The sequence below is a fragment of the Taeniopygia guttata genome, chromosome W (assembly GCF_048771995.1).
Source record: "Taeniopygia guttata chromosome W, bTaeGut7.mat, whole genome shotgun sequence".
Classification (NCBI taxonomy): domain Eukaryota; kingdom Metazoa; phylum Chordata; class Aves; order Passeriformes; family Estrildidae; genus Taeniopygia; species Taeniopygia guttata.
In genome coordinates this window covers 1,225,720-1,242,015 of record NC_133064.1, presented here as the reverse complement: position 1 = coordinate 1,242,015, position 16,296 = coordinate 1,225,720, and positions in this window count along the sequence as shown.

Sequence of the window (16,296 nt, the reverse complement as noted above, 5' to 3'; positions counted from 1 at the left end):
AAGGGACCCAGTCCTGGATGAGGAACTTCCCATGAGCTGGTCAGTCATTGTTTGCATTTATAGGGGAAGCCTAAATGGTGACTGTGTTACAGCGGTGTTCTTTGCCTTTATTTTTAGGAGGTCCAGGCAGATAGCAGCAGTCAAGGCCCAGTGTGCCAGGTGAGCATTGGAGAGAAGCAGTTGTTCTTGCTCAGGTTTCACTTTTTGGTGCAACTGTAAGCATCCATTCTTGTTTTTGTGCTTTAGGGAATCCACTGGGAGTTTGCATATCCCCTGTCACCAGCTGGCTGATGGACTGGGTTTGCTGTGCTTGTGAGTCCTCTGGAAGTGTTACAGGACCCTGTGATGAAGCCTCCTGATTTTGCATTTCAAGGTCCCATCCTGGTAACCCAGAGCAGTGGCCAAGGAGTTGTGGTGAGTCAGGGAGGTAGGGAGGAGGAGTGAGAGTCCACTCAAGTTTCAGCAATGCCATGTCACCCTTTCTCCACTTAATCTAGGTGTACCCTGAGATGATGCTGTCAGCCTCCAAGCACGCCTGCGGTGTGTGGCCCGACCATTCTGAGGAGAATGGTGAGTAGCAGAATTGTCAGGTTTTGGCCGTTGTGCTGTTACGGTTGTGCACTGATGTTTGGTTTTCTTTGTCTTGGCAGACCAAGAGAGAACAGCCTGGTGACAACTGGAGTTTCCCAGACAGGCAGGAGGCCTCGTTCTGCACCCGATGGAGATTTGCATCCCCAGATATGTGCAAGATAAGTCAAGGGCTACAACCCACAGAGGGGATGGAAGGGAGGTGCCAGGTTGGGACTCCCCAGGAGGGATTTTTGAGTCAGTTTTGGATACGGGGATGTCTAAGAAGCGTCTCCTTAGGCCAGCTGAAGGGAAAGTGTCTGTTTTGATCTCAGTGCTGAGGTGCGCAGGGCAGAGCAGTTCCGGTGTGTGTCCTGTCACTTGTCTCTGGTGCACTCTGTGTTCTTTGGGTCTCCCAGTCCTTTCTTCTCATCAAAAGCTCTCTCTCCCTGTCGTGTCCTCTCCTTTGTCACATCATGTCTCACGGGTGTCTGCACATATTTGTACCGGACCTGCTCTGCCCTGCTGCGTAGCCTGTAATAGCACAAGTCCTGGGGACTTGAAATTAGTAATGCCGGGTGTAGTTTGGCTCCAGATTCTTTTAGGAGATTGACATAACATTTTTGGTGCCGTTAAGTTTTCCTGCAGCTGTTTGACACTAGTCCTAACTTCTTTTCAGGTACAGACAGCTCAAATCAGTGGCAGATGGCCCGAATCCTGGGTGAGGAACTTCCCATGAGCAGGTCAGTCATTGTTTGCATTTATAGGGGAAGCCTAAATGGTGAATCTGTTTCAGCCCTGTTCTTTGCCTTTATTTTTAGGAGGTCCAGGCAGATAGCAGCAGCCAAAGCCCAGTGTGCCAGGTGAGCAGTGGAGAGAAGCAGTTGTTCTTGCTCAGGTTTCACTTTTTGGTGCAACTGTAAGCATCCAGTCTTGTTTTTGTGCTTTAGGGAATCCACTGGGAGTTTGCATATCCCCTGTCACCAGCTGGCTGATGGACTGGGTTTGCTGCACTTATGAGCCCTCTGGAAGTATTACAGGATCCTGTGATGAAGCCTACTGATTTTGCATTTCAAGGTCCCAACCTGGTAGCCCAGAGCAGTGGCCAAGGAGTTGTGGTGAGTCGGGGAGGTAGGGAGGAGGAGGAGTGAGAGTCCTCTCGAGTTTCAGCATTGTCTCCCCTTAACGTAGGTGTGCTCTGCAATGATGGCATCAGAATCCAAGCACACCCGGAGCGTGCAGGCCCAGAACCCGGGCATTCTGAGGAGGATGGTGAGTAGCAGAATTATCAGTTTTTGCTCGATGTACTGTTAAGTCTGTGCACTGATGTTTGGTTTTCATTCTCTTGGCAGGCCAAGAAGTGACAGCTGGAACTTACCAGACAGGCAGACGGCCTTCTTCTGCAGCCAACAGGGATTTGCATCCCCAGATATGTGCAAGATAAGTCAGGGGCTACAACCCACAGAGGGCATGGAAGCGAGGTGCCAGGTTGGGACTCCCCAGGAGGGGTTTTTCAGTTAGTTTTGGAGATGAGGATGTCCAAGAAGTGTCTTCTTAGGCCACCTAAAGGGAAAGTGTCTCTTTTGATCACAGTGCCGGGGTGCGCAGGGCAGAGCAGTTCCGGTGTGTGTCCTGTCACTTGTCTCTGGTGCACTCTGTGTTCTTTGGGTCTCCCAGTCCTTTCTTCTTGTGGAAAGCTCTCTCTCCCTGTCTTGTCCCCTCGTTTCTCATGTCCTGTGTCACGGGTGTCTGCACATATTTGTCCCGGAGCTGCTCTGCCCTGCTGCATAGCCTGTAATAGCACAAGTCCTGTGGACTTGAAATTGGTAATGCAGGGTGTATTTGGTCTCTAGCTGTTGCTTGTGTCCATTGTTTGCCCTAACATTTTTGGTGCTGTTAAGTTGTCCTGCAGCTGTTTCACACTAGTCCTAACATCCTTTCAGATGCAGACAGTTCAAATAAGTGGCAGAAGGCCCCAGTGCTGGGTGAGGGTGTTGCCATGAGCAGGTCAGTCATTGTTTGCATTTGCAAGGGAAGCCTAAATGGTTACTGTGTTACAGCAGTGTTCTTTGACTTCATTTTTAGGAGGTCCAGGCAGATAGCAGCAGTGAAGGCCCAGTGTGCCAGGTGAGCAGTGGACAGAAGCAGTTGTTCTTGCTCAGGTCTCAATGTTTGGTGCAACTCTAAGCATCCATTCTTGTTTTTGTGCTTTAGGGAATCATCTCAGTGTGCGCATACCTTTGTCACCAACTGGCTGAAGGACCAGGTTTCATGCACTTGTGATCTCGCTGGAAGCATTGCAGGACCCTGTGATGGACCTTCCAGTTTTGCATTTCAAGGCCCCATCCTGGTAGCCCAGAGGAATGGCTGAGCAGTTGCAGTGAGTCGGGGAGGTAGGGAGGAGGAGTGAGAGTCCACTTGTGTTTCAGCAATGCCATGTTGCCTTGTCTTCACTTAACCTAGGTGTACCCTGCAATGACGGCGTCAGAATCCAAGCACGCCCGACGCGTGCAGGCCAAGAACCCGGGCATTCTGAGGAGGATGGTGAGTAGCAGAATTATCAGTTTTTGCTCGATGTACTGTTAAGACTGTGCACTGATATTTGGTTTTCTTTCTCTTGGCAGACCAAGAAGTGACAGCTATAACTTGCCAGGCAGGCAGACGGCGTCCTTCTGCAGCCAACAGGGATTTGCATCCCCAGATGTGTGCAAGATAAGTGGAGGGTCATGACCCACAGAGGGGATAAAAGCAGGGTGCTGGGTTGGGCCTTTCTAGAAGGGCTTTTGATGTCCAAGAAGCGTATACTTAGTCCACCTAAAGGGAAAGTGTCTGTTTTAATCACAGTGCTGAGGTGCGCAGGGCAGAGCAGTTCTGGTGTGTTTCCTGTCACTTGTCTCTGGTGCACTCTGTGTTCTTTGGGTCTCTGAGTCCTTTCTTCTTGTCAAAAGCTCTCGCTCCCTGTCCTGTCCCCTCGATGGTCATGTCCTGTCCTGTGTCACGGGTGTCTGCACGTATTTGTCCCGGAGCTGCTCTGCCCTGCTGCCTAGCCCGTAATAGCACAAGTCCTGTGGACTTGAAATTGGTAATGCAGGGTATATTTGGTCTCTAGCTGTTGCTTGTGTCCATTGTTTGCCCTAACATTTTTGGTGCTGTTAAGTTGCCCTGCAGCTGTTTCACACTAGTCCTAACTTCCTTTCAGATGCAGACAGTTCAAATAAGTGGCAGAAGGCCCCAGTGCTGGGTGAGGGTGTTGCCATGAGCAGGTCAGTCATTGTTTGCATTTGCAAGGGAAGCCTAAATGGTTACTGTGTTACAGCAGTGTTCTTTGCCTTTTTTTTAGGAGGTCCAGGCAGATAGCAGCAGTGAAGGCCCAGTGTGCCAGGTGAGCAGTGGACAGAAGCAGTTGTTCTTGCTCAGGTCTCAATGTTTGGTGCAACTCTAAGCATCCATTCTTGTTTGTGTGCTTTAGGGAAGCCACTTGGAGTATGCCAAGCTCCTCTCACCAGCTGGCCGATGGACTTCCTGCGCTTGTGAGTCCTCTGGAAGTATTTCAGGACTCTTGAGATGAAGCCTTGAAATTTTGTATTTCAAGATGGCATCCGGGTAGCCTTTGGCAATGGCCAAGGAGCTGTGGTGAGACGCCGAGATAGAGAGGGGGAGCCAAGGTCCACTTTGGTTTCAGCAGTGCTGAGTCACTTTGTCTCTTCTTAACCCAGGCAGACGATGAGAGATGATGATGGCAGCCTCTGAGCATTGCCAAAGTGTGGGGCCCGAGCAACCAGGCATTCGTACGAGATCGGTGAGTAGCAGAATTGCTGGGTTTTGTCCATTGTGCAGATAAGATCATGCAGTGATGTTTGGTGTCCTTGATTGTAGCTGAGCACGGGACTACAGCCCGGTGACCATAGGACATTCCCAGCAGACGAGGCAGCCTCCATTAAAAAGCGACATGGATTCTCATCCCCAGATGCCCAAGAGATAAGTCGAGGGCTAGGGCCCACGGAGGGGACAAAAGTGAGGTGGTGGGAGGGCCTTTTAAATCAGCTCTGGGGGTGGGGATGTTTGAGAAGTGTCCCTTTAGGCCACCTGAAGGGAAAATGCTTCTTTTGATCACAGTGCTGAGGTGCGCAGGGCAGAGCAGTTCCGGTGTGTGTCCTGTCACTTGTCTCTGGTGCACTCTGTGTTCTTTGGGTCTCCGAGTCCTTTCTTCTTGTCGAAAGCTCTCGCTCCCTGTCCTGTCCCCTCGATTGTCATGTCCTGTCCTGTGTCACGGGTGTCTGCACATATTTGTCCTGGAGCTGCTCTGCCCTGCTGCCTAGCCCGTAATAGCACAAGTCCTGTGGACTTGAAATTGGTAATGCAGGGTGTATTTGGGCTCTAGTTTTTATTTGTTGATTGCCCTAACATTTTTGGTTCTATTAAGTTGTCCTGCAGCTGTTTCACACTAGTCCTAACTTCCTTTCAGATGCAGACAGTTCAAATCAGTGGCAGAGAGCCCCAGTGCTCGGTGAGGGTGTTGCCATGAGCAGGTCAGTCATTGTTTGCATTTGCAGGGGAAGCCTGAATGGTGACTGTTACAGCAGTGTTCTTTGACTTCATTTTTAGGAGGTCCAGGCAGATAGCAGCAGTGAAGGCCCAGTGTGCCAGGTGGGCAGTGGACAGAAGCAGTTGTTCTTGCTCAGGTCTCAATGTTTGGTGCAACTCTAAGCATCCATTCTTGTTTTTGTGCTTTAGGGAATCATCTCAGTGTGCGCATACCTTTGTCACCAACTGGCTGAAGGACCAGGTTTCATGCACTTGTGATCTCGCTGGAAGCATTGCAGGACCCTGTGATGGACCTTCCAGTTTTGCATTTCAAGGCCCCATCCTGGTAGCCCAGAGGAATGGCTGAGCAGTTGCAGTGAGTCGGGGAGGTAGGGAGGAGGAGTGAGAGTCCACTTGTGTTTCAGCAATGCCATGTTGCCTTGTCTTCACTTAACCTAGGTGTACCCTGCAATGACGGCGTCAGAATCCAAGCACGCCCGACGCGTGCAGGCCAAGAACCCGGGCATTCTGAGGAGGATGGTGAGTAGCAGAATTATCAGTTTTTGCTCGATGTACTGTTAAGACTGTGCACTGATATTTGGTTTTCTTTCTCTTGGCAGACCAAGAAGTGACAGCTATAACTTGCCAGGCAGGCAGACGGCGTCCTTCTGCAGCCAACAGGGATTTGCATCCCCAGATGTGTGCAAGATAAGTGGAGGGTCATGACCCACAGAGGGGATAAAAGCAGGGTGCTGGGTTGGGCCTTTCTAGAAGGGCTTTTGATGTCCAAGAAGCGTATACTTAGTCCACCTAAAGGGAAAGTGTCTGTTTTAATCACAGTGCTGAGGTGTGCAGGGCAGAGCAGTTCTGGTGTGTTTCCTGTCACTTGTCTCTGGTGCACTCTGTGTTCTTTGGGTCTCTGAGTCCTTTCTTCTTGTCAAAAGCTCTCGCTCCCTGTCCTGTCCCCTCGATGGTCATGTCCTGTCCTGTGTCACGGGTGTCTGCACGTATTTGTCCCGGAGCTGCTCTGCCCTGCTGCCTAGCCCGTAATAGCACAAGTCCTGTGGACTTGAAATTGGTAATGCAGGGTGTATTTGGTCTCTAGCTGTTGCTTGTGTCCATTGTTTGCCCTAACATTTCTGGTGCTGTTAAGTTGTCCTGCAGCTGTTTCACACTAGTCCTAACATCCTTTCAGATGCAGACAGTTCAAATAAGTGGCAGAAGGCCCCAGTGCTGGGTGAGGGTGTTGCCATGAGCAGGTCAGTCATTGTTTGCATTTGCAAGGGAAGCCTAAATGGTTACTGTGTTACAGCAGTGTTCTTTGCCTTTTTTTTAGGAGGTCCAGGCAGATAGCAGCAGTGAAGGCCCAGTGTGCCAGGTGAGCAGTGGACAGAAGCAGTTGTTCTTGCTCAGGTCTCAATGTTTGGTGCAACTCTAAGCATCCATTCTTGTTTGTGTGCTTTAGGGAAGCCACTTGGAGTATGCCAAGCTCCTCTCACCAGCTGGCCGATGGACTTCCTGCGCTTGTGAGTCCTCTGGAAGTATTTCAGGACTCTTGAGATGAAGCCTTGAAATTTTGTATTTCAAGATGGCATCCGGGTAGCCTTTGGCAATGGCCAAGGAGCTGTGGTGAGACGCCGAGATAGAGAGGGGGAGCCAAGGTCCACTTTGGTTTCAGCAGTGCTGAGTCACTTTGTCTCTTCTTAACCCAGGCAGACGATGAGAGATGACGATGGCAGCCTCTGAGCATTGCCAAAGTGTGGGGCCCGAGCAACCAGGCATTCGTACGAGATCGGTGAGTAGCAGAATTGCTGGGTTTTGTCCATTGTGCAGATAAGATCATGCAGTGATGTTTGGTGTCCTTGATTGTAGCTGAGCACGGGACTACAGCCCGGTGACCATAGGACATTCCCAGCAGACGAGGCAGCCTCCATTAAAAAGCGACATGGATTCTCATCCCCAGATGCCCAAGAGATAAGTCGAGGGCTAGGGCCCACGGAGGGGACAAAAGTGAGGTGGTGGGAGGGCCTTTTGAATTGGCTCTGGGGGTGGGGATGTTTGAGAAGTGTCCCTTTAGGCCACCTGAAGGGAAAATGCTTCTTTTGATCACAGTGCTGAGGTGCGCAGGGCAGAGCAGTTCCGGTGTGTGTCCTGTCACTTGTCCCTGGTGCACTCTGTGTTCTTTGGGTCTCCGAGTCCTTTCTTCTTGTCGAAAGCTCTCGCTCCCTGTCCTGTCCCCTCGATTGTCATGTCCTGTCCTGTGTCACGGGTGTCTGCACGTATTTGTCCCGGAGCTGCTCTGCCCTGCTGCCTAGCCTGTAACAGCACAAGTCCTGGGGACTTGAAATTGGTAATGCAGGGTGTTTTTGGGCTCTAGTTTTTATTTGTTGATTGCCCTAACATTTTTGGTGCTGTTAAGTTGTCCTGCAGCTGTTTCACACTAGTCCTAACATCCTTTCAGATGCAGACAGTTCAAATCAGTGGCAGAGAGCCCCAGTGCTCGGTGAGGGTGTTGCCATGAGCAGGTCAGTCATTGTTTGCATTTGCAGGGGTAGCCTAGATGGTGACTTTGTTACAGCAGTCTTTATTCTTAGGAGGTCCAGGCAGATAGCAGCAGTCAAGGCCCAATGTCCAAGGGGAGCAGTGGACAGAAGCAGTTGTTTTTACTCAGCTTTCGGTTTCTGGTGCAATTCTAAGCATCCTTTCTCATTTTTGTGCTTTAGGGAATCGACTCGGAGTACTCATGCCTCCATCACCAACTGGCCAACGGACCGGTGCCAGGAGCGTGGCTTCTCGTTTTCCAGCCTTCCTTGCTGTGGTGGTTTTGAGGAACTTACTGGATGGTTTTCTTTTGTTCATAGTTGGTGTAGGAGAAGGGCCATGGTGTGCTTTTTGCTTGTTACGGTTCTTGCTTCAGGTGCTCATGACAAGTGTTTTTTTTGGGTTGAGTCTTGTGGTTGGATTTCTTTTTGATGGGTTCTTATGTTTTTGAAGGATGTGTTTTTAAAGGTTTATAATGTTTTTTATGGGTCATAGCATGAAGTAGAGGGTAGGTTTTTAATTCGGCTGTGGAGGCTTTTATTGGCGTGAGTATGTAGTGGTTTATTTTGGTTGGTTTGAGGTAGTGTCCTGTAGTTAATTATTGAGGTTTTTTCAATATTGATAATTGCATTCTTGTTTATTATGTTGTAGGGGTTTTATTTGTCTTGTTTGATTGCTTTGTGTGTTTTATTGTCTCAGACAATTTGGGAGTTATTATTTATGGTTACTTTTCTCTTTTGGTGACATGTTTATTTCTAGGTGGTATTTGTGTTTTGATGGTTTAAGGCATTCTGAGGTCCTTGAGTTAGGAATTATTATTTTGTTGTTGTGAATATATATTTTTTTTTGTAGTTGGATGTATTTGTTGGTTTTTATTAGTTTGATTTTTGGGAACATGGGTATTTCTATGGTGGATCTTTATAGCTAGGTATTTTATTTGGGTGGTGAGTTTTTTGTTTCTTCATGGTTTCGATTTTTTTTATATCTGTAATTATTTGGGGGGAGTTTAGTTAATTTTTTAGAGTATTGGGTTCTCTTGATGAGTTAGTGTAGTGGTAGGGTATTGTTTGGGTTTTTTTTAGAAACATTTGGGATCTGTTGTATGGTTTGGAGTATAAGAGGTTAGTTGAAGAGTTTTTTTCTTTTTAGTGTTTTTTTTTTGTTTTGTGTGGGTTTTTATAGGTGGGTTTTTTTTAATTAATGTTCCATTTTTGTTATGTGATAAGAACTGTTAGTGAAAGGAGCGTAGTGGGGTTTTTTTTGCTGGTAGTTGGTTGGCTGGTGGAGCCTTTCTGAATTTTTTGGATGGTATTCTTGGTTATTCGATGCTGTTTGTTATGGCATTTTATTTTTAGGAATTGGATTATAACTGCAGAGTTCTAACTGTAACTCCAATGAAACAAAACACATGCATAAATATGAAAATGGGAATATAAAACTTCAATTTTAAATATAAATGGAAAACATATGAATAAAACATGTAACATGAATAATGTTATCCACTACTATTAGGTATTATATTGTTTGATATATAGGATTTTGTTTATATAAATACAGATAAATATAGATTATAAATATAAATAAAATCCATATAAAATATCCATATTGAGACGTATAATTAATACATGTGGATATATAAATATAAAAATTACTAAATAATAGAAATCAATACAGTACATAATGCATATTTTACTGTGTATGTCCTATTTTAACACATTCTATGTCCTAAATATTATATATCGAAATACGGTACCTCAATATATTGTAATCGAATATATAACAACTTGTAAAAATCAAAAATAGAAAGGTAGAAATATTTAAATATAGTTTAAAATAAAGGGGATTTTTATTTTGTATTTGGTAGTAGGTAGGGGGTTTTTTATAAAATCTATAAATATAAATAAAATAAAATTAGAAATCTGTGTATAGAAATACATCATAAATACCTTAAGATCAATATAAAAAATTCAAAGGTAAGTAAAAATCAATATTAGCAGTATCTATGAAGTATAATATAAATAATAATTTGTCTATCTTGCTACCTTAATATATATGATATATATTTATAAACAATCACTATAAAGTAGAAATGCAAATGTGACTATAATGATGAAAAAAACATGTAAATATTCAAGTATCGTTTAAAGAAAGGGCCTTTTTTGGTTTTTATTTGGTTAGAGGCAGGGTTTTAATGGAAGAAAAATGAATATACCTTTTCTTTTGATATCATTCTAAGTATAGAAATATATATTCAATGTATACAGAGATATATAAAAATATAAAATAGAAATGAAAATAAGTATTCCGTATAGATAGAATATAAATAACACCATACATCAATCTACATTTTAAATGTAAATTTGAATATAAATGCGAAAAATAGAGATAAATTTAAACGCAGATTGAAAGATAAGGGGTTTTAAAAAGATTTTTACTTGGATAGAGGCAGGGGTTTATTTTAAGCAATATAAACCTTTTAGAAATAGAAATCTAACTATAGAAATATGTAAGTAATATATTAAGCAATGTATAAAAATGTAAATTGTAATAAAATATAATAGGAATAAATGTAAGAAATTATTAAAATTGCAATTATACATCAATATGCATTATAAATCCGAATGTGAATATAAATATGTAAAATACAAAAATAAAATATATTGAGATGCAGTTTGAAAGAAAAGGTTTTTTCTTTTGGTTCTTATGGGGTTAGAGGCAGGGGGTTTTTTGTTGGCGTTCTTTTCCGCGCGGGCTGTTTTGGGGCATTTGCTTCAGAGGACGTTCCGGAGGGGCGGGTGGCAGCGCTTGCGGACACAGAGCGGTGCTGCAGCCGCCGCCCGCGGCCGCTGTCTCGGCAGTGGCGTGTCGCGGACTCGCGTGCCGCGCACACGGGCTGTGGGCTCAGCGGCTCCGCGGGCGGTCGGATTTGGAGCAGGCGCCGACCGGCATCGGCAGATTCGCCTCTCTCTGCCCAGCTCCTGCAGCGGCCGCCATCCTGGGCGCGGCCCCTGCCTCTGCCGCGCTGGGTGCCCGTCCCGTCCCCTCCCGTGCGTTCCCACCGCCTCCCTGCCGTACAGCTAGAAATAAACAACACCAACGTAGAAATATACATAGGTTAAAAAGAAAGGGCTTTTGGGGCGGGGCGGCGTTATTTGGTTCGAGGCAGGGTCTTTTAGTTTCTGTGCGGGATTTTTTGGGACATTTATTTCGGAGGATTTTTCCCAAGGGGATTGATCGCCGCCGCTCTTTTCCCCCTGCCTCCCCTCCGGGCGAGCGGCGGCCCCCGGCTGTGGCGGGCGGCGGTGCTGCTGCCTTGTGGCCACAGAGCGGTACTGCAGCCCCACAGCCAGCGCCCGGCCGAAACCACCGAGACGGGGCGGGAGGGGCCAGAGCGGCCCCAAAACCACCGAGACGGGGCGGAAGCGGCAAGAGCGGCTCCAAAACCACCGAGACGGGGCGGAAGCGGCAAGAGCGGCTCCAAAACCACCGAGATGTGGCGGAAGTGGCCAGAGCGGCTCCAATTACCAACGAGACGGAGCGGAAGCGGCAAGAGCGGCTCCAAAACCACCGAGATGTGGCGGAAGTGGCCAGAGCGGCTCCAATTACCACCGAGACGGGCGCGGGGCGGCGGCGAGCGGCGAGCGGGGCGGTGTGTGTGAGTAGAGGGGAGCGGTGAAGGCGGCTCCGCGGCAGCGCCGGGGAAGGATGGCAGCGGCGAGGGCGGCCCGGCGGTCGCGGCGCTCCCGGGCCGGGGCGGAGCGGCGTCGGAACAGGGCTGCGCCCGCCCCTCCTGCCGCCCTCCTGGGAATGGGTTGAGGCATTATGGGTGTATTGAGGTAGGGATAACTATTTTGTTGTTTTGTAAACAAATGTCAGTTGTTCTGGCAGGAACAGGCTGAATGGGGCTGTAGCTCTGCCTACGAGGTCAAGCAGTGATAAGGCCTTGTCAGCACGGTAAAGAAGTGAGCCTCTGTGTAGCACTTCTCTGTAACAGATTAGCAGCTGCTGTAGCATCATTTCCTAGACATTGAGTGGTCTGGGGCTGGATTAGAAAAAAATTAGGTTTAGTGTGTTGTTTAACAGCTGCAGGTGGAGGAACCTGTGCCTTCTGCTCTCCCCACAGCTGTCTCGGCTGTCACACCTGTCCTGAGGAAAGCCCTGTGGAAGGAGCTCGGTGCCGCGATTCAGGACCCTGAGGCCACTGTGAAACTGCAAATTCTTTCCAAGCTGTTGCCACCTCCGGGAAGCAGAGGGCTGCACAACCTGATGGACTGCCTTCCTGCTGCTCCGGAGAGAGCAGGCAATGAAGAGAGGTGGGCAGCGTGTGTGTGTGTGTGCCTCCCCCAGGGCTCAGTTTGTCCTGGGAATCAGTGTGATAGGAATGGGAGCATTAACAGCGTCCTCTCCTCCGGGAATCTGTTGCTTTGCACTTTGGCAGCAAGACATCTTTAAGATATACAAAACCAAGTTAAAATGTTAATAAGAAAATCAGCAGCTATCTCTCTGCAGCTGGGCCGTGGCAGATGCCATATCCACGGTGCTTAAAAACTCAGAGGAGCTGCATTCCTGGAGGAGACATCTCTTCTCAGCCTGCGTAAAGGGGTTAGTTGCCATGTACAGCAGCAGTAAAGATGAAGGCAAGCAAGAAGTGGAGAGGTCCATGCTGCTGAGGCTAGAGGAATTATTGGTGAGACTGCTTATCTGCTTTGCCACAGAGGGACTGTATGCATATGTGTGATTGGGCAGTTGTAGATTTTGTAAATACAGATTGGACTCGATTTCCTGTTTTGTGGATTCTGGTTTCCGTGGATTTTTCATAGCTTTTTCCGAGTCCTGAGAATCCTTTATACGAGGCAGTCTTGTGTTCTTGATGATGACTTTCTGGTACGAATCGCCTTTGAATGTGTGAGCTTGAGGTATTTAGGAGTAAGAAATCAAAGGTTACCAGTGGAATTAAAAAAAAAAAAGTTAAAATTAATTAATTAAATTATTATAAATTAATTAATTTAATTTTTAAATTTAAGTTATCACCTTCTTTTTTAAAAGAAGCTGATAGAGATACTTGTGCCAAGACCCATCTGCCATGCCATCTGAAGTCTGGGGCAAAAGTCTGGTTGATCAGGAATAGAAATCAGACTTTGATCTTGAAGAACACTACTTGGTCACTCCCTCTGTATACTGTTGCCTTGGTTTGAGTTCAGTGAACAGGGATCCCCGTGACACGCAACACTGAAGGTCCCTGGGCAGTGAATGCCTTTGCGCTCTCATGGCTTTTGCTGAGACTCCCTTGTAGGACCTGGCTGACTCTGCAGGCCCTGGGGCCACCTCACAGGGTCCATCCCATCCTGAGGGTGTTTCCAGCCTGGCGAGGTTGGCACCTGCATTCCCAGGACTGTTGGGATGTGCAGCTGTCAGTCTGCTCCAGGCTCTCGCTTTGACTTGTCAAGTTGCGAATCCTTTTGCACTTGAGGCGTTTGAAGAGTATTGAGCCGCTGGGTTTTTGGAACCTACAGCCCAGCTTGCTTTTTGATTCCATACAGCCCCTGCTCCCAGACCAACAAGTTTCTTTTGAGCCAGGAATTAGGATTGTTGTATCCAAGAGCTTTTTTCCCTGTTACCCTCAGATCATCCCACGTGAGCGTTTGGCTTGCGTGTTCTTAGTGTGTCCCTTGAACAAAAATTGCTGTAGAAGCTCCATGTGCCAAATGTAAACCAACACCTGTTTTTACTTGCTGCACACAGTGTGTGGTTGAAGAAGTGGACCCAGATGACTGGTGTGACCTTGTGAAGACAGGGCTCAAGTAAGTGCTTTCATTTGAATTTGGTTTGGTTTCACCAAGTTCATTTTCTTTGCCAAGTTCTCATTTCTTACCCAACTTGTAGCTTCAAGTGGGTTTTCTTGGGTTTGGTTACAGTCTGACTTCTCTGTGATCCTTCTCCCAAAGGTACCGTTACAGAGATGAAACATTTCTGAAGGTCCTGAACGTTGCCATCCAGTTACTATACATGAAAGAATCCTCACTAAGAGCGTAGTCAAGCTCTCCAAACTACACATGGTGGTCACACAGCACTCTCTATTTTTGGCAGCCATCCTGAGGTCAAGAGAAGATGATTGCATGAGCGTCCAGACAAAAGGTATTTTTTAGTCATCTTCTTCCCATCCTAAACACAGCTAATCTTCTCTTTCTTGCATTATATTCTTTCCATCCAGTAACACATCCACCCATGTAAATACTTGCAGAGTTATTAGCAGTTCCAGAATACTGGCATTTAAATTGTACCTCTGCTTGGATCCAAATGTTACATTCATTTTATGCTGGTTGTAAAGACTTCTGTTTTTAAAACTAGTGGAAAGGCGGGTTTGGGTTTTTGTTTGCTTATTTGTTGTTCTGGTATTTTTAACCCAGCTGAAGTCTTGGATTTATTCTTTTGGTTTCTGAGGTACTTAGTGTAAGATCACTGAAGTGCACATAGATCCTGTGATGTTTAAGCCTCGGCTACACGTGACACAGGCTTCTGAAAATGGAAATGGCCTTGGCAGAGAAGCAGCTGTGAAGCAAAGCAGAATTAAAATGCATGAGAGCAGAAGAACCAAGTGAAATGGTACTTCTGGGTGCTGTGTGCTCCTCTGGCCTCTGCCTGCTGTGAACACTTTGTGTTGCAGCTCAGTGTAGTCCAATTCAGTGTTTGTTTGGTTTGATTTTTGTGTGTAACAAAAACACTGGTCACTTACTCTAAAGAACTTCCCTTCTTTACTGGACACATCCTGCAGTGGGACCAGACTCCCCCTCACCCTGGAGGAATTCCCTGCTCCTCTGGAGAGGGGTGAAGCCAAAGCTTAGGAGCAAAGGCAAACCACCAAACCAGAGGCATTCTATATATATCCAAATAAGGGGCTCTGTCTTCCTGCTTTTCCTGTAGTTCTCCTTCCTGGTTTCACCTGGCCTGGAAGGATGGGCATGGCCTGTATTTATCATCTGAAAGTGGTGTTACTAAATCTGTCCAGAGGTTCTGATTACAGATACTCATTTTCTGCCAGAAAACATTTTCATTTCATTCTTTTCACCCAGGATGGCTCTCTGTGGTCTCAGACAGTGTTCCCTGGGAGGAAGGGCAGCCTTTGCCTCGCCTGCACAGCTCAGGTGGATGTGACAGAACTGGTGTGGCCTGACAAGGCATGAGCAGCTGTCTGTGCACTGGAGTGCCTTGAAACCTTTCTCTGTGAGGTTTTGGACACTTTTCTCTTTGGGATTTCTTGTGACACAGCACCAGGTATCCCTTCCTTTGTATAAAGTACCCTTGGTAAAGGATTGAATGACGGACAAGTGGGGCCATGGATAAAAATGGTTCTGTTAAAATTAGGCTAAGAATGCAATAGAGAAATGAGCTTCCTTTTAATGAAATAGTTAGGAATAAAAATGCTTTTATATTTGAATTGGTGTCCCCTCTCACGGATAAAACCCCCTGGTGAGCAATCACAGCAGAAGTGTGAAAGCCGGGATCCATTGGCTTCCACAGTGGACTTAATGTTCATTTCCTCCTCTCTTTCAGGACAGGAGAAATCATTAAGCTCCTCCCATCTTTGCCAGAAGCTTCAGTGTTTAAGCAGCCAGAGCCAAGAGGCTTCAGCACCAGGGGGTTGCACTGGAGGGCTCCAGGTCCTGCCCACGCTGTGGGGTAAGTCAGAGGGACGCAGGGTTCCCCTTTTCCTCTCTGCTGGGATTAAGTGCCTCGGGAATGCCATTTCTGACAGCCCAGCCGTACCCCTGTGTGCTGGGAAAGGGCAGCAGGGAAGAGGCAAATGCCAGAGTTCCTTGGGGCTGACGGAGCTGTGGTGTTTGGCTGTGCCCAGGGGGGCAGGCTGGGCATTGTTCGGGCACCCAAGGACTGGTCTGGGGCTGGGAGCCCGGGGAGCCGAGCTCTCGGTGCATTCCCAGCTCTGCCAGCTGCTGCAGGGCTGGGTGCCAGCCTCTGCTGGGGCTGGGGCAGGAGCTGCAGGGGAGGGCTGGCAGGATTTGGGAGCAGAGGGAGGAAAATGAGGAAGGGTGCTGGGCGGCGCTCAGCCTGTGCTGGTGTCAGCGCAGCCGTGCAGGGCGCCGGGATCTGGGGTCAGCTCCGGCTCTCCTGGGGTTCAGGGTGCAAGGTCGGAGGGACTGGGTTTATCTGTGGCTTTCCAGGCCAGCAGGAACAAGGGGAATGTGGTGCCAGAGCTGTGTCCCATCGGGCTGCGCTTCCCTCTGAGCACAGAGTCTGGGCTGAGGGGAGATTGCTGCGAGTGCCCCGTGAGCAATCCAGGGAACTCGGAATTGCATCCGCTGCTGGGAACACTGCCTGAGCTCTGCTCAGGCTGTGTCTGCGAGGAGTGGGATTTGGGCTGCAGAGGTGCTGCTGGGCACAGAAAATGGAGTAAATCCTCTCCAGGGACGTGCAGTGAAGGACAGTGCAGCAGGGAAGGAGAGTATTTACAAATTATATCAGTATTTCTCCCAAAACTGGGAGAAATGGGGTGGAGCAGAGATGGGGGTGGTTTGGTTTTGTCTGGGCCGGTTATTCCTCGTGCAATGTTTTAAATCTGTTGTATGATTTTCTCTCCAGTATCTTTCCAACAAAAGCTGACAGAAATTTAGGTTCAGGGTTAGAAGTTGGGTCCATTCACTGCAAAAC